Source organism: Odocoileus virginianus, chromosome 11, assembly GCF_023699985.2.
Source record: "Odocoileus virginianus isolate 20LAN1187 ecotype Illinois chromosome 11, Ovbor_1.2, whole genome shotgun sequence".
Classification (NCBI taxonomy): Eukaryota; Metazoa; Chordata; class Mammalia; order Artiodactyla; family Cervidae; genus Odocoileus; species Odocoileus virginianus.
The window spans coordinates 8,835,560-8,849,014 of NC_069684.1; the positions used below are offsets into that span (position 1 = coordinate 8,835,560).

Below are 13,455 nucleotides of genomic sequence, written 5' to 3' on the forward strand. Positions count from 1 at the left end.
GAGGCGACCGCGGCACTTCAGTCAAGGGGGCGGCTGGGGCCGGCCGCGGGGTCTGAGGTGTGGGAAGGGTCGCGGCCGGGCTCACCTCAGCTGGCTCGGGCGGCGGGCGGTACAGCGCGGGGACCGGCGGGGCCGGGGGTCGGCGGCAGCGGCGGGTGTCCTCGGCCGGTGGGTCGCGGTCATGGACGCGGCGGCGGCGGCCGAGGTGCGGCGCGAGCGGGCGCGAGGGCGCCCTACTCCCCTCGCGGCTGCCTGCGGACAGAGGGGACGGCGGGGACTCAGAGGCCGGACCTGTCACCGGGGCGGGTCCCAGGGAGGCGGGCGGATGCCCCGCGCCCCCGCCTCCTCCTTGGGGCCTACCGCGCCCTCGTCCCTCATGCCGCCGCCGCCGCCGCCTCCTCCCCGGGCCACGCGACGACACCCGTTCCCCGCCTCCCCCCCCACCCACCCCACAGCGCCTCCCCGGGGCCCAGCTTGCGGCAGCCGCGGGGCCTGCGCCCGCCAAGCCCGGACTCACCTCGGGCCGGCCCGGCCCCGGCCGGGGCTGCGGGAGCCAGAGGAGCCGGAAGACTGCATGGCCGGCGGAAGGAGGAGCGGCGCGGCCCGCACCCGGCCCCCGGCGGCGCCGAGACTTGGTCCCCGGGGCCCGGCCGCGTTTCGCCGGGGCTGGCGGGGAGGGGCGGCGGGGAGGAAGCGGCGGGAGTCGGCACTGCTGCAGAGCCGCCCCCAGAGCGCCCTCTAATGAAGGCGCGGCGGCCGTCGTCCGCCCTCCCGCTCGCGCCGCCGCCGTCGCCGCCGCCGGGGATCCCGCTGTCCGTGGGTCGAGGCCCTTGGGGCCCGCCCGGTCCCGAGGCCGGGACCTGGCTCAGCCCGGGACCGAGGAAGAGGGCCGCTCGGAAAGATCTAGTAACTAGCTCCAACCCTTCCACCACACGAGAAGGATTTGGTCCAGATTTAGAACCGCTTTTCTGCCGAAACAGCGGTTTTTCATTGTGAGGGCTCTCTCTCTTCTTGACAAACCCGATCACTGCCCAGATTGGGAAACTGTCCTCCTCGAAGACTGAATGCCCTCTTTTCTTTCCTAATGAAACCCAGCTGCTCTCACGGCTTTTCTTCTGACTCTCTCCAGAGGATTAAGGTCTAAAGTTTAAAATCAATTCATGTTAAGTGCCAGAACTCTTGTTCCTGGAAAGCACATGGAACATTAATGACAGTTCCAATGTCCCATCCATCCTCCTACCCCCTACCACCCCACCCCACCCCCAAAAGAATCCAGTGGGAATGAGTGGTCTACACAGAGACACTAAAATTTGGTTAGTCAAGGAGGGAAAAGCAGGTAGGTGGTGACTGTCATTGAACGAGTGCTCAAAAATTCGTGTCCATAGGTACCCCTGGACAGGACTGGGTCATTTCCAAGATACTGTAGTTGCAAAGGCTGGACCACCAGAAGAAAAATAGAGAGAGAGCCCAATGACCTTCCCACCTACACATTGTCATATGGCCTACTGTTGCTGCTGCTGCTAAATCGCTTCAATCTTGTCCGACTCTGTGCGACCGAAGATGGCAGCCCACCAGGCTCCTCGGTCCCTGGGATTCTCCAGGCAAGAATACTGGAGCGTGTTGCCACTTCCTTCTCCAATGCATGCATGCATGCTAAGTCACTTCAGTCATGTCCGACTCTGTGCGACCCTATGGACAGCAGCCCACCAGGCTCCTCTGTCTATGGAAGTCTCTAGGCAAGAATACAGAAGTGGGTTGCAATTTCCTTCTCCACATATGGCCTACTAATTTTCGTTATTTTTTTTTAAAAAAAGTATAAAATCTTGTTATATCCCTTAATCACATTTGTAAATTGAGGAGGGGGGCACTTTTTTTTTTTCCTGCTCCTGGTGAACTGCCATATTTAAATCAGAATGCCACTTACTCTTCCTACAAAATGTTTATCACTGTGTTTGCTTTGAACTCTCAATGGCCTCTTTCTTTCTTTCAGTCCTTCAGCTCCTCTTTGGCTCACAGGTGAAGGGAAGAAAATTCACCTTAGGGACATGTGAAAGATTATTTCCTATTCCCTTGGGTGATGAGAAAATATGAAAGCACAGGGCCTGGCTGGAATAGTTGATTAGATTTCTTTCCATTTATTATTAATTTGTTTTTATTTATAGATGTTGTTTATTTCACCAATATTATATTCTAACTTTACAGGGCATAAAAAGGCACAGGCCATGTCTGATATCTTTCTGTATAAGTTCAAGTGATGAATAGCAATAGACAAGTTAAATATGACCATTCTATTCTTTGTATCAATGTTTCCTTTGAGAATTTAGGTGCCAAGTTAATAGCATCTTAAAGTAAATCTCATGAGAAAAATAATATACGTACTGTTTATTGATTGTTTAAAATATGTCATAGTATTACTAAGTGGGTAAGATAGGTGAGACACATATTTCTTCTGAGAATCAAGAGTAAACTCCCCTAAGATTACATTAGGTCCATCCCATTCAGCATTCCCCACAGGCTGGCAAATGCTGGCTGACACCTGGGGAGACATAACCTACAATGTGATCTGTACCTGGTTTTTGGATTACAGAGCATCTGCCAGAGCTCCAGATACACCAGCACTTGCTGAGATGTAATTAGTATCAATCAGTCATGCCCAGAAAAGGGTCAGAGGTTGGGGAGGACCTTTCACAGCAGGTGTCAAACTTTAGTGTGCAGAAACATCACTTATGGTGCCTACCAAAAAGAGAGATTCTTGAACCTCATATCAGGTTCATACTGATATGAAATCAAATTTTCATACTCTAGGTTCAGAGGAGCTGGAGAACCTGCTTTAAAACAAAAAACCAAAAACCATAGGTGGTTCTAATGCAGGCAGAGTAGGCAGATCTTGCTTTAAGAAACTCTGACTGAGAAGTATCCTGAGATAATCACCTTTTCTTGACCTTTCATGATTTTAAATAATTCAATCATATCTGTTCTCAACTATACTAGTTTGCTAGGGCTGCAATACAAAATATCACAGACTAGGGAGCTTAAACAACAGAAATTTATTTCTAGCACTTGCGGAGGCTGGAAATCACAGATCGAGGTGTTGGCAGGGTTTGTTTCTTCTGAAGCCTCTCACCTTGGCTTATGGATGACCATCTTCCTGTGTATTACCATAGTCTTCTGTCTGTGTGCGCAGGTGTCTGGTGTCTGTCTTGTGTCCCAGTCTCTTCTTTCCAGGACACCAGTCCTTATACTAGTCCTGTTGGATTAGCACCTACCCTAATGACCCCATTTAATTTAATTACCTCTTTAAAGACCCTGTCTCCAAATACAGCCAGGTTCAGAAGTACTGAAGGTTATGAATTCAATATATGAATTTTAGGGGGACAAGATTCACCCATAACATCCTCCTTCTACTCTTTGGTGGTGGCGGTTTAGTCACTAAGTCATGTCTGACTCTTGTGACCCCATGGAATGTAGCCTGCCAGACTCTTCTGTCCATGGGATTCTCCAGGCAAGAATACTGGAGTGGGTTGCCATTTCCTTCTCCAGGGGATCTCCCTGACCCAGGAATCGAACTTAGGTCTCCTGCATTGCAGACAGATTCTTTACAGTAGCTTTATGGAAGGGATGTGGAAACTCTAACCTTGATTATTTCAGCTGGTCTCCTCTTGACTGATTCCAACTCCATTAGACTTATCCTGAAGCTAAATATATAGAACAAGACATGGTGTTCCAGGTGTAGATATGCCCTGTTTTATTGCCCAGAGTGATTGAGAGGGCTTATCTTTTTAACACTTCTGACCACAGCAGTGTGTTTAGCTTCCAGACAATTCAGTACCTACAGTGGATAATTTGGGCTGGCTTCTTCAGTGAACAATTTCAGATGATGCTTATATTTATTTCTTGTATTTCATATTTCATTTAAGATATATGTTTTGTATTCTCTTGAAAAGTGAAAGTGTTAGTCACTCAGTCGTGTCTGACTCTTTGCAATCCCATGGACTGTAGCCCACCAGGCTCCTCTGTCCATGGGATTCTCCAGGCAAGAATACTAGAATGGGTTGCCATTCCCTCCTCTAGGGGATCTTCCCAAACCAGGAATTAAGCCCGGGTCTGTATTCTCTTACCCTACATATAATACCTCCCTCTGGCCTACATTTTTTTCCTCCACCATCTTTCAACTTACTGAGGCAGACTTCTGTGATGTTTCTATAGGTTATTTCCACAATACCACAGGCAGACAGATGTGTAAAGGCTCTGAACAATTTTAACAAGAAGATTAGGATGACCAGTTCTTTAGGACAGAAGATCTGTAGAAAGCAGGGGCCTTCTTCAAAGATTAACTAGCCTCCAGTCCCCTCTCCAGCTACCTTAGAGCTGGCTTTATCAAAACACAAACATAAATTGAGAATTTTGCAACCTTTCTATATAGTACAGCCCAATAGGGGAAGAAGGAAAACATAGAGACACCACCCTATAGCCACAGGAGTTATGGTTTCAGTTTCAAAGCTCACATTTGAACCACAAGAGGATGGTCCTTTGAAAGAGAAATATGACTTCTTACATTTCCAGGAGTCTCCAGACATTTTAAAACGATTTAACCATGACACCCAAGAAGGTTTAATTCCATCCATCTGGTCCACATGCACACAGCAAATTAGGTTATAACCAAGGAGGGGCTCCCTTGGGCTGAAGAATCCTTCTGGGCCCTCTCTTTTTCCTGGTGGCAATTAAAAAAACATTTCAGCTACCTGTGCCAATTTCCACACTAAAGCTCCACTGAACTAATTCTCTCTAGGGTAAACCCAACCAGCAGTTTCATAAACATTCAGTGACTTGACAAAGACCCCCACATCACTAGACGCAGTTGCAACCTAGAAATTAGCCCCTAAGACAGTCATGGATTCTGAGCATTGTCAGATTTAACTTCAGACAAAAAGGGAGATACATACATATCTTGAAAAGGAAAGTGAAGCTTGAAAGGGTTAGTCTCTCAGTGGTGTCTGACTCTTTGCAAACCCATGGACTGTAGCCCAACTGGCTGCTCTGTCCATGGGATTTCCCAGGCAAGAATAGGAGTAGGTTGCCATGCCCTTTTCCAGAGCATCTTCCCAACCCAGGGATCGAAGCTGGGGCTCTTGCTTTGCAGGCAGATTCTTTACCATCTGAGCTACCAGAGAAGCCTAACACATATACATCTACATATATATGTATATGAAATATACCATATATAATTTTTCTTCTATATTAGTATCCATAATATTTTATATGAAGTATGTTAGGGCTTGTAACCTTGCCATTTTTTAGATAAGACTTGACAGCAGCCTTATTTAAGCCATTTCAGCAACTCTTTTTATTAACAAGATTGACTTTATTTTTTTTTTAAGATTGACTTTAAACAATACTGTGAAGTAAACAATTTTCTCTTCCTTCCTATGTCCCTCTCCTCTTCAATTAATTTCCTTTTCCCCTCTTGATACTGAAATGGTCCCTAGTTTCCAAGGGGCACTGAAGACCGCATCTAAGACCCCCACCCGCAACAGACAACTCTCTAAGCTAGAACCTGTTTTCTCACCTATCCAACATTGCATTTCAGCCCTGTCTTTCTTGTCTAGTGGGGTAAACTAATCCCTGCTGAGTGGCTAATGGCTGAAACCCACATTCCCTCTTCCTAAAGTATTAACATTTAATAAAGGACTTCCTTAAAAGCATTTCTATTGGTAGATTCCCAGGTACTGTAGTGGAGAAGTATTCCTGTAAGATATTTTGGAGAGTCTACTTCAGCAAGTTCCTTTGCTGACAGAAGCTACAAAACCATGTAGTACCCGCAAGAATAAGACAAATCCAGATTTAAAATTGGCTTTTCCTAACATAAGAACTGAAATAACTTGATATTCATGATTATGTTACAGTAGTAATAATAGTTGACATTTATTAATCACTTTCAACACTGCCGGCCCTGTTCTCAGTGCTTGCTTTCCAGGCATCAACTCATTCATTCTTCACAAATACCTTATAAGGACCATATTTTCAGTTCAGTTCAGTTGCTCAGTCGTGTCTGACTCTGTGAACCCATGGACTGCAGCACTCCAGGCCTCCCTGTCCATCACCAGCTCCTGGAATTTACTCAAACTCATGTCCATTGAGTTGGTGATGCCATCCAGTCATCTCATCCTGTCGTCCCCTTCTCCTCCCACCTTCAATCTTTCCCAGCATCTGTTCAGTTCAGTTCAGTAACTCGGTCATGTTCGACTCTTTGCGACCCCATGGACTGCAACACGCCAGGCCTCCCTATCCATCACTAACTCTCAGAGTTTATTCAAACTCATGTCCATTGAGTTGGTGATGCCATCCAACCATCTCATCCTCTGTCATCCCCTTCTCCTCCTGCTTTCAATCTTTCCCAGCATCAGGGTTTTTTCCAATGAGACAGTTCTTTGCATCAGGTGGCCAAAGTATTAGAGTTTCAACTTCAACATCGGTCCTTCCACTGAGTATTAAGGACTGATTTCCTTTAGGATGGACTGGTTGGATCTCCTTGCTATCCAAGGGTGAGTCTCCTCCAACACCACAGTTCAAAAGCATCAGTTCTTTGGCACTCAGCTTTCTTTATAGTCCAACTCTCACATCCATACGTGACTACTGGAAAAACCATAGTTTTGATGAGATAGACCTTTGTTGGCAAAGTAATGTCTCTGCTTTTTAATATGCTGCCTAGGTTGGTCATAACTTTTCTTCCAAGGAGCAAGCGTCTTTTAATTTCATGGCTGCAGCCACCATCTGCAGGGATTTTGGAGCCAAAAAATAGTCTGTCACTGTTTCCGCTGTTCCCCCATCTATTTGCCATGAAGTGATAGGACCAGATGCCATGATCTTAGTTTTCTGAATGTTGAGTTTTAAGCCAACTTTTTCACTATCCTCTTTTGCTTTCATCAAGAGGCTCTTTAATTCTTCTTCACTTTCTGCCATAAGGGTTGTGTCATCTGCATATCTGAGGTTGTTGATATTTCGCCCAGCAATCTTGATTCCAGCTTGTGCTTCATCCAGTCCAGCATTTCTCATGATGTACTCTGCATATACGTTAAACAAGCAGGTGACAATATACAGCCCTGACATATTCCTTTTCCTATTTGGAACCAGTCTGTTGTTCCATGTCCAGTTCTAACTTTTGCTTCTTGACCTGCATTCAGATTTCTCAAGAGGCAGGTCAGGTGTTCTGGTATTCCCATCTCTTGAAGAATTTTCCAGTTTGTTGTGATCCACACAGTCAAAGGCTTTGGTATAATCAATAAAGCAGAAGTAGATGTTTTTCTGGAACTCTTGCTTTTTCGATGATCCAACAGATGTTGGCAATTTGATTTCTGGTTCCTCTACCTTTTCTAAATCCAGCTTGAATATCTGGAAGTTCATGTTTCAAGTACTGTTGAAGCCTGGCTTGGAGAATTTTCAGCATTACTTTGCCAGCATGTGAGATGGGTTCAATTGTGTGATAATTTGAGCATTCTTTGGCATTGCTTTTCTTTAGGATTGGAATGAAAGCTGAACTTTTCCAGTCCTGTGGCCACTGCTGAATTGTCCAACTTTCCAAAATTGTGGCATATTGAGTGCAGAACTTTCACAGAATCATCTTTTAGGATTTGAAATAGCTCAACTGGAATTCCATCACCTCCACTAGCTTTGTTTGTAGTGATGCTTCCTAAGGCCCACTTGACTTCACATTCCAGGATGTCTGGCTCAAGGTGAGTAATCACCCCATCATGATTATCTGGGTTGTGAAGATCTTTTTTGTATAGTTCTTCTGGGTATTCTTGCCACTTCTTCTTAATATCTTCTGTTTCTGTTAGGTCCATACCATTTCTGACCTTTATTGTGCCCATCTTTGCATGAAAACGTCCCTTGGTATCTCTAATTTTTTTGAAGAGATCTCTAGTCTTTCCAATCTATTGTTTTCCTCTATTTCTTTGCATTGATCACTGAGGAAGGCTTTCTTATCTCTCCTGGATATTCTTTGGAACTCTGCATTCAAATGGGTATATCTTTCCTTTTCTCCTTTGCCTTTCACTTCTCTTCTTTTCATAGCTGTTTGTAAGGCCTCCTCAGATAACCATTTTGCCTTTTTGCATTTCTTTTTCTTGGGGATGGTTTTGATCATTGCCTCTTGTACAATGTCATGCTGGAGCGGCTGTGAGGAGATACCCCACAACCAAGGGCAGAGAAGCCCCAGCAAGATGGTAGGTGCTGGAGTGGTGGCTGCTTGGTGCTGGAGTGACTTTGAGGAGATACCCCATGTCCAAGGGCAAAGGAGACGCCCCAGAAAGATGGTAGTAGGGGTGAAATCACATTTAGAATCAAACCCCATACCCGCCGGAGATGCTCAGAGGTCTCAAAAATAACTTGTGCACACCAGGATCCAGAGACCCCACAGAGACTGAGACAGAACTGTGTTTGAATGTCTTCTATAGAGGTACGGGTCAGCAGTGGACTGTTTCAGGGGCAGGGGCTCTGGGTGCAACAGACCTGGGTATGGCATAAGCCCTCTTGGAGGAGGTTGCCATTAACCCCACTATAGAGCCACCAGAAATTACACAGGACTGGGGAAACAGACTCTGGGAGGCACAAACAAAACCTTGTGCACACCAGGACCCAGGAGAAAGGAGCAGAGACCCTACAAAAGACTGACCCAGACTTGCCCGTGAGTGTCCAGGAGTCTCTGGGGAGGCGTGGGTTGGCAGTGGCCTGCTGCACGGCTGGGAGCACTGAGTGTAGCAGTGCATGCTTGGGACCTTTGGAAGGAGGTCGCCATTATCCGCATTACCTGCACCATAGTTTGGCCCCAGGTCAAATAACAGGGAGGGAACACAGCTCCACCCATCAACAGAAAATTGGATTAAAGATTTACTGAGCATGGCACCCCCCATCAGAACAAGACCTAGTTTTCCCCTCAGTCAGTCTCTCCCATCAGGAAGCTTCCATAAGCCTCTTATCCTTCTCCATCAGAGGGCAGACAGAATGAAAACCACAATCACAGAGAACTAACCAATCTGATCACATGGACCACAGCCTTGTCTAATTCAGTGAAACTATGAGCCATGCCATGTAGGGTCAACCAAGATGGACAGGTCATGGTGAAGAGTTCTGACAAAACGCAGTCCACTGGAGAAGGGAATGGCAAACCACTTCAATATTCTTGCCTTGAGATCCCCATGAACACCCACAATTTACAGGTGGGGAAATTAAGCATTCGGTCCCAGGTCACTTAGGTGGCAAGTGGCAGGGCTGCAACTCAATTCCTATTCTCAGACTCCATTGCCTAGACCACACACTACAGTGCCTCTCTAGGAGAGGCTGGTAGAAAAGTTGTTCTCCACCAAGAGTGTGAGAGAAAGAGAGATTGACAGGAAGTTTCAGAAGATGCTACTTTTCTCCAGCGTCATCTCTTGTCATTCACTTCTCACACCTTCCCCTCCCTCACAGTGTGGGCACACGAAAGCACTCACCATCTTGAAAGAATGACCAGTGAAACTTCACACATACAAACTCATGCATTTTTTTGTTAGTTTGCTTGTTTGTTTATGCTTTTCCCATCTCTATGTCTTTCTGATCCTATTCATCCCTTGTGGTCCAGCTAAAATATCAAAGGATCCATGACCACATCCCCACCCCCAGAATCTCCCTCTGTGTCCATTCTTATGTCCCAATGCCTATCATACTGTAACAGGCTAGGATATTTTATATTTTAGGTTGTCTGTTGAGAGTAGAGGTTCCATATCACCTGTCTCATTATTTTTTTCCCAATGTCTAACTTAGTATCTTATATTTGGCAGGAAAAAATTTTTGAATTCAATGTTTATTTAATCTATTCAGGCTGAATCATTTCATTTTTTTAGGTTAACTGGAATGGTGACATCATCATTCATCCTCACCCAAAGCATAGCCAGAAGAAATAAATGTTGCTAATACTTCATCTTAAGATGTGTTTCAACTTTTACAAATGATTGTTTCAGTGACTAGAAGCACCTCAGGTGAATCTTGTACAAAATAATTGTACAAAATAATATTGCCCCTTTTAATATTAATATCTTCCTTGGATGAGGAAGCTGTGGTACATATACACCATGGAATATTACTCAGCCATTAAAAAGAATTCATTTGAATCAGTTCTAATGAGATGGATGAAACTGGAGCCCATTAGACAGAGTGAAGTAAGCCAGAAAGATAAAGACCATTACAGTATACTAACACATATATATGGAATTTAGAAAGATGGTAACAATAACCCTATATGCAAAACAGAAAAAGAGACTCAGATGTATAGAACAGACTTGTGGACTCTGTGGGAGAAGGCGAGGGTGGGATGTTTCAAGAGAACAGCATCGAAACATGTATATTATCTAGGGTGAAACATCACCAGCCCAGGTTGGATGCATGAGACAAGTGCTTTCCTGGTGCACTGGGAAGACCCAGAGGGATCGGGTGGAGAGGGAGGTGGGAAGGGGGACCGGGATGGGGAATACATGTAAATCCATGGCTAATTCATTTCAATGTATGTCAAAAACCACTGCAATGTTGTAAAGTAATTAGCCTCCAACTAATAAAAATAAATGAAAAAAATAATAATAATATCTTCCTCCATTCTCAAGCTGTTGCCTACTCCCAATCGGTCCTGGATGATGTGGCTGTTGTATTTTTCTTAAAATGAAAGTGAAAGTCACTGAGCCATGTCTGACTCTATGGGACCCCATGGACCATGGGATTCTCCAGGCCAGAATACTGAAGTGGGTAGCCTTGTTCTTCTCCAGGGGTTCTTCTCAACTCAGGAGTTGAACCCAGGTCTCCTGCATTGCCGGTGGATTCTTTACCAGCTGAGCCACAAGGAAAGCCCATTTTCTTAAAGTTCCATTTTTAACATTTTATTTTTCTGCTCAAGTTTTGCCATCGTTTTTCCATGTCCTAGAAAAACCAAGAGTGAATGTCTCTTTCTAATTTACTTCAGGACCTTAGCATCCAATTCCTCATTTATTATCCCGCAGCCTATCAACCAATGGCCATGCACGCTGCCGTGTCTGAATGGGGTTCCCACAGCAGAGCCTAGCATTCTGGAGTAGCAGACTGATGACCTCCATTTTCAATGAGGGCCGTAGAATTAAAGACTGGCAAACACTGTCAAATTCTACTTCAGTTCTCATTTACTTCCCAGCCAGCATCCTCTCCCTTTAAACAAACACATTCCATAACTTTGCTTTGGCTGTTTCCATACCTGGAAAGCCATCCTTCTTTCTCTCTGACCATCTTTTTACAACCGCAGGACGCCCATCTTCTTGTCCAGAGTCCCTTGGCACTCCAAAGTCCCTCCTCTGGATAACTACTGCATTGACAGACAGCAAACACAGTTTTGACTTCCTGATTTGCTCTCATACATCCCTTCTGCATGCTTGTTGCGCTGAATAGCCACAACTAACTGCCTGCTTCTGAGCCTTCAGTACAAGGTGATCTTGACATATAAACTGAATACATTGAGAAATTCCAAGTCCACAGTTTCATGGTACCCCACTCAAACTGAAGAAGTCCCATCTCCTCCTTCTTACTTCTTTATCTGCCAGTCCTTCAGCAACTTGATCCTTTCAATCACCCTGTCCTTCCATGTTCCATCCCCCAGTTTAAAGCTAAATCTCACTCTCTAGCCCTTCAGAAAAGCTAGGTCTTTTCAGGGCTATGGATTCCCCTTTGTTTCCAGACAAAACTGCTGTCCATAAATTCCAGCTTGGCAGTTTCCCTAGACTGTGTCCACAGAATTTCCCAGCACTGACTTCTTTCTGGAAAGAGTACCCTGACTAACTGCTTTGAACTCACTTCTTCTCCCTTTCCTCTGCCCTCATTTTTATCCTCAGGAGACCCTATGGAATCTCATATCTCAAGCTTTCTTTCACAATTCCCTGTCCTACCACTGTCAATAGACTCTTAACTTGGCTGGAAGCTTTTAATTCACAAGTATCCTGCGTTTCTGGGTTTCCCCACAAATATGAAAAGAAAACCAAACAGCAAACCACTGCAGCATCTTTGTTCTGGTATTGGGATGGCGAAATTCAGCGATGTTTGATAAGGAAGAGAAATTCCCCTTTTCCTGTGGAAAAGGAACACAGGGTAATTCCACTTATGAACAGAGGAAAGAAGGTGTGAAGAAGTCACACGGCTTGTTCATCCCAGAGCGTATCACAAACAGAACTGCTGTGATCTTAAGGTGACCAGCACCTCCCAGTTTATCTAGGACTTTCATCATTTTAGCCCTCAAAGCACCACAGCCCAGGAAACTCTCAGTCTTGGCAAATAGTTGGTCACCTTCTATGGCGTCTTGGGTCCCCGTGAAGCCCGTAAGCCAGGTTACAGAGGTCCAGCTTCCCCATGCAACCCACCTTTCCCCTGCCACCCCCGCTCCTGGGCAACTTGATACATTAGAAGTCAACAAGCTGTTCAGGATTGATAGCGTGTTCAGTGTTTCCTCTAATGTGTATCGCCGGTCCTTTATCGAGGTTAAATTTCCCTTCTTATCCAAGCTTTCAGCAGTGCAGCTTGGCTCTTTCCAAAGTTTTCAACAGCTTAAATCACAGGAGGTTTGAGCAGAAATTTCCACCCTGCTCCTTTTCAAACTGTGTATTTAAGGTTGATTTGCCATCTACGACCCAGATAATCATGATGGTGTGATCACTCACCTAGAGCCAGACATCCTGGAATGTGAAGTCAGGTGGGCCTTAGAAAGCATCTCTATGAACAACGCTAGTGGAGGAGATGGAATTCCAGTTGAGCTATTTCAAATCCTGAAAGATGATTCTGTGAAGTGCTGCACTCAATATGCCAGCAAATTTGGAAAACTCAACAGTGGCCACAGGACTGGAAAAAGTCAGTTTTCATTCCAATCCCAAAGAAAGGCAATCCCAAAGAATGCTCAAACTACCACACAATTGCACTCATCTCACACGCTAGTAAAGTAATGCTCAAAATTCTCCAAGCCAGGCTTCAGCAATACATGAACCGTGAATTTTCAGATGTTTAATCTGGTTTTAGAAAAGGCAGAGAAACCAGAGATCAAGTTGCCAACATCCACTGAATCATCGAAAAAGCAAGAGAGTTCCAGAAAAGCATCTGTTTCTGCTTTATTGACTATGCCAAAGCCTTTGACTGTGTGGATCACAATAAACTGTGGAAAATTCCGAAAGAGATGGGAATACCAGACCACCTGACCTGCCTCTTGAGAAACCTATATGCAGGTCAGGAAGCAACAGTTAGAACTGGACATGGAACAACAGACTAGTTCCAAATAGGAAAAGGAGTACGTCAAGGCTGTATATTGTCACCCTGCTTGTTTAACTTATATGCAGAGTACATCATAAGAAATGCTGGGCTGGAAGATGCACAAGCAGGAACAAGATTGCAGGGAGAAATATCAATAAACTCAGATATGCAGATGAC

General features: G+C 45.2%; 1 protein-coding gene across 2 annotated transcripts in view; it reads right to left on the reverse strand.

Moving 5' to 3' along the window:
* Positions 1-725, reverse strand: part of LPGAT1 (lysophosphatidylglycerol acyltransferase 1) — an 80,047-nt gene extending 79,322 nt beyond the window's left edge. The window contains exons 1-2 of one of the 2 annotated variants that reach the window (XM_070473901.1): positions 518-725; positions 86-252 (exon numbers count right to left, since the gene is read on the reverse strand). The gene's annotated coding sequence lies outside the window, so the exon portion shown is untranslated. Of the gene's footprint in view, positions 1-85; positions 253-517 lie in introns of those variants that run through there. The other variant, XM_070473903.1, reaches the window with a different exon arrangement.
* Positions 726-13,455: the final 12,730 nt, after the last annotated feature.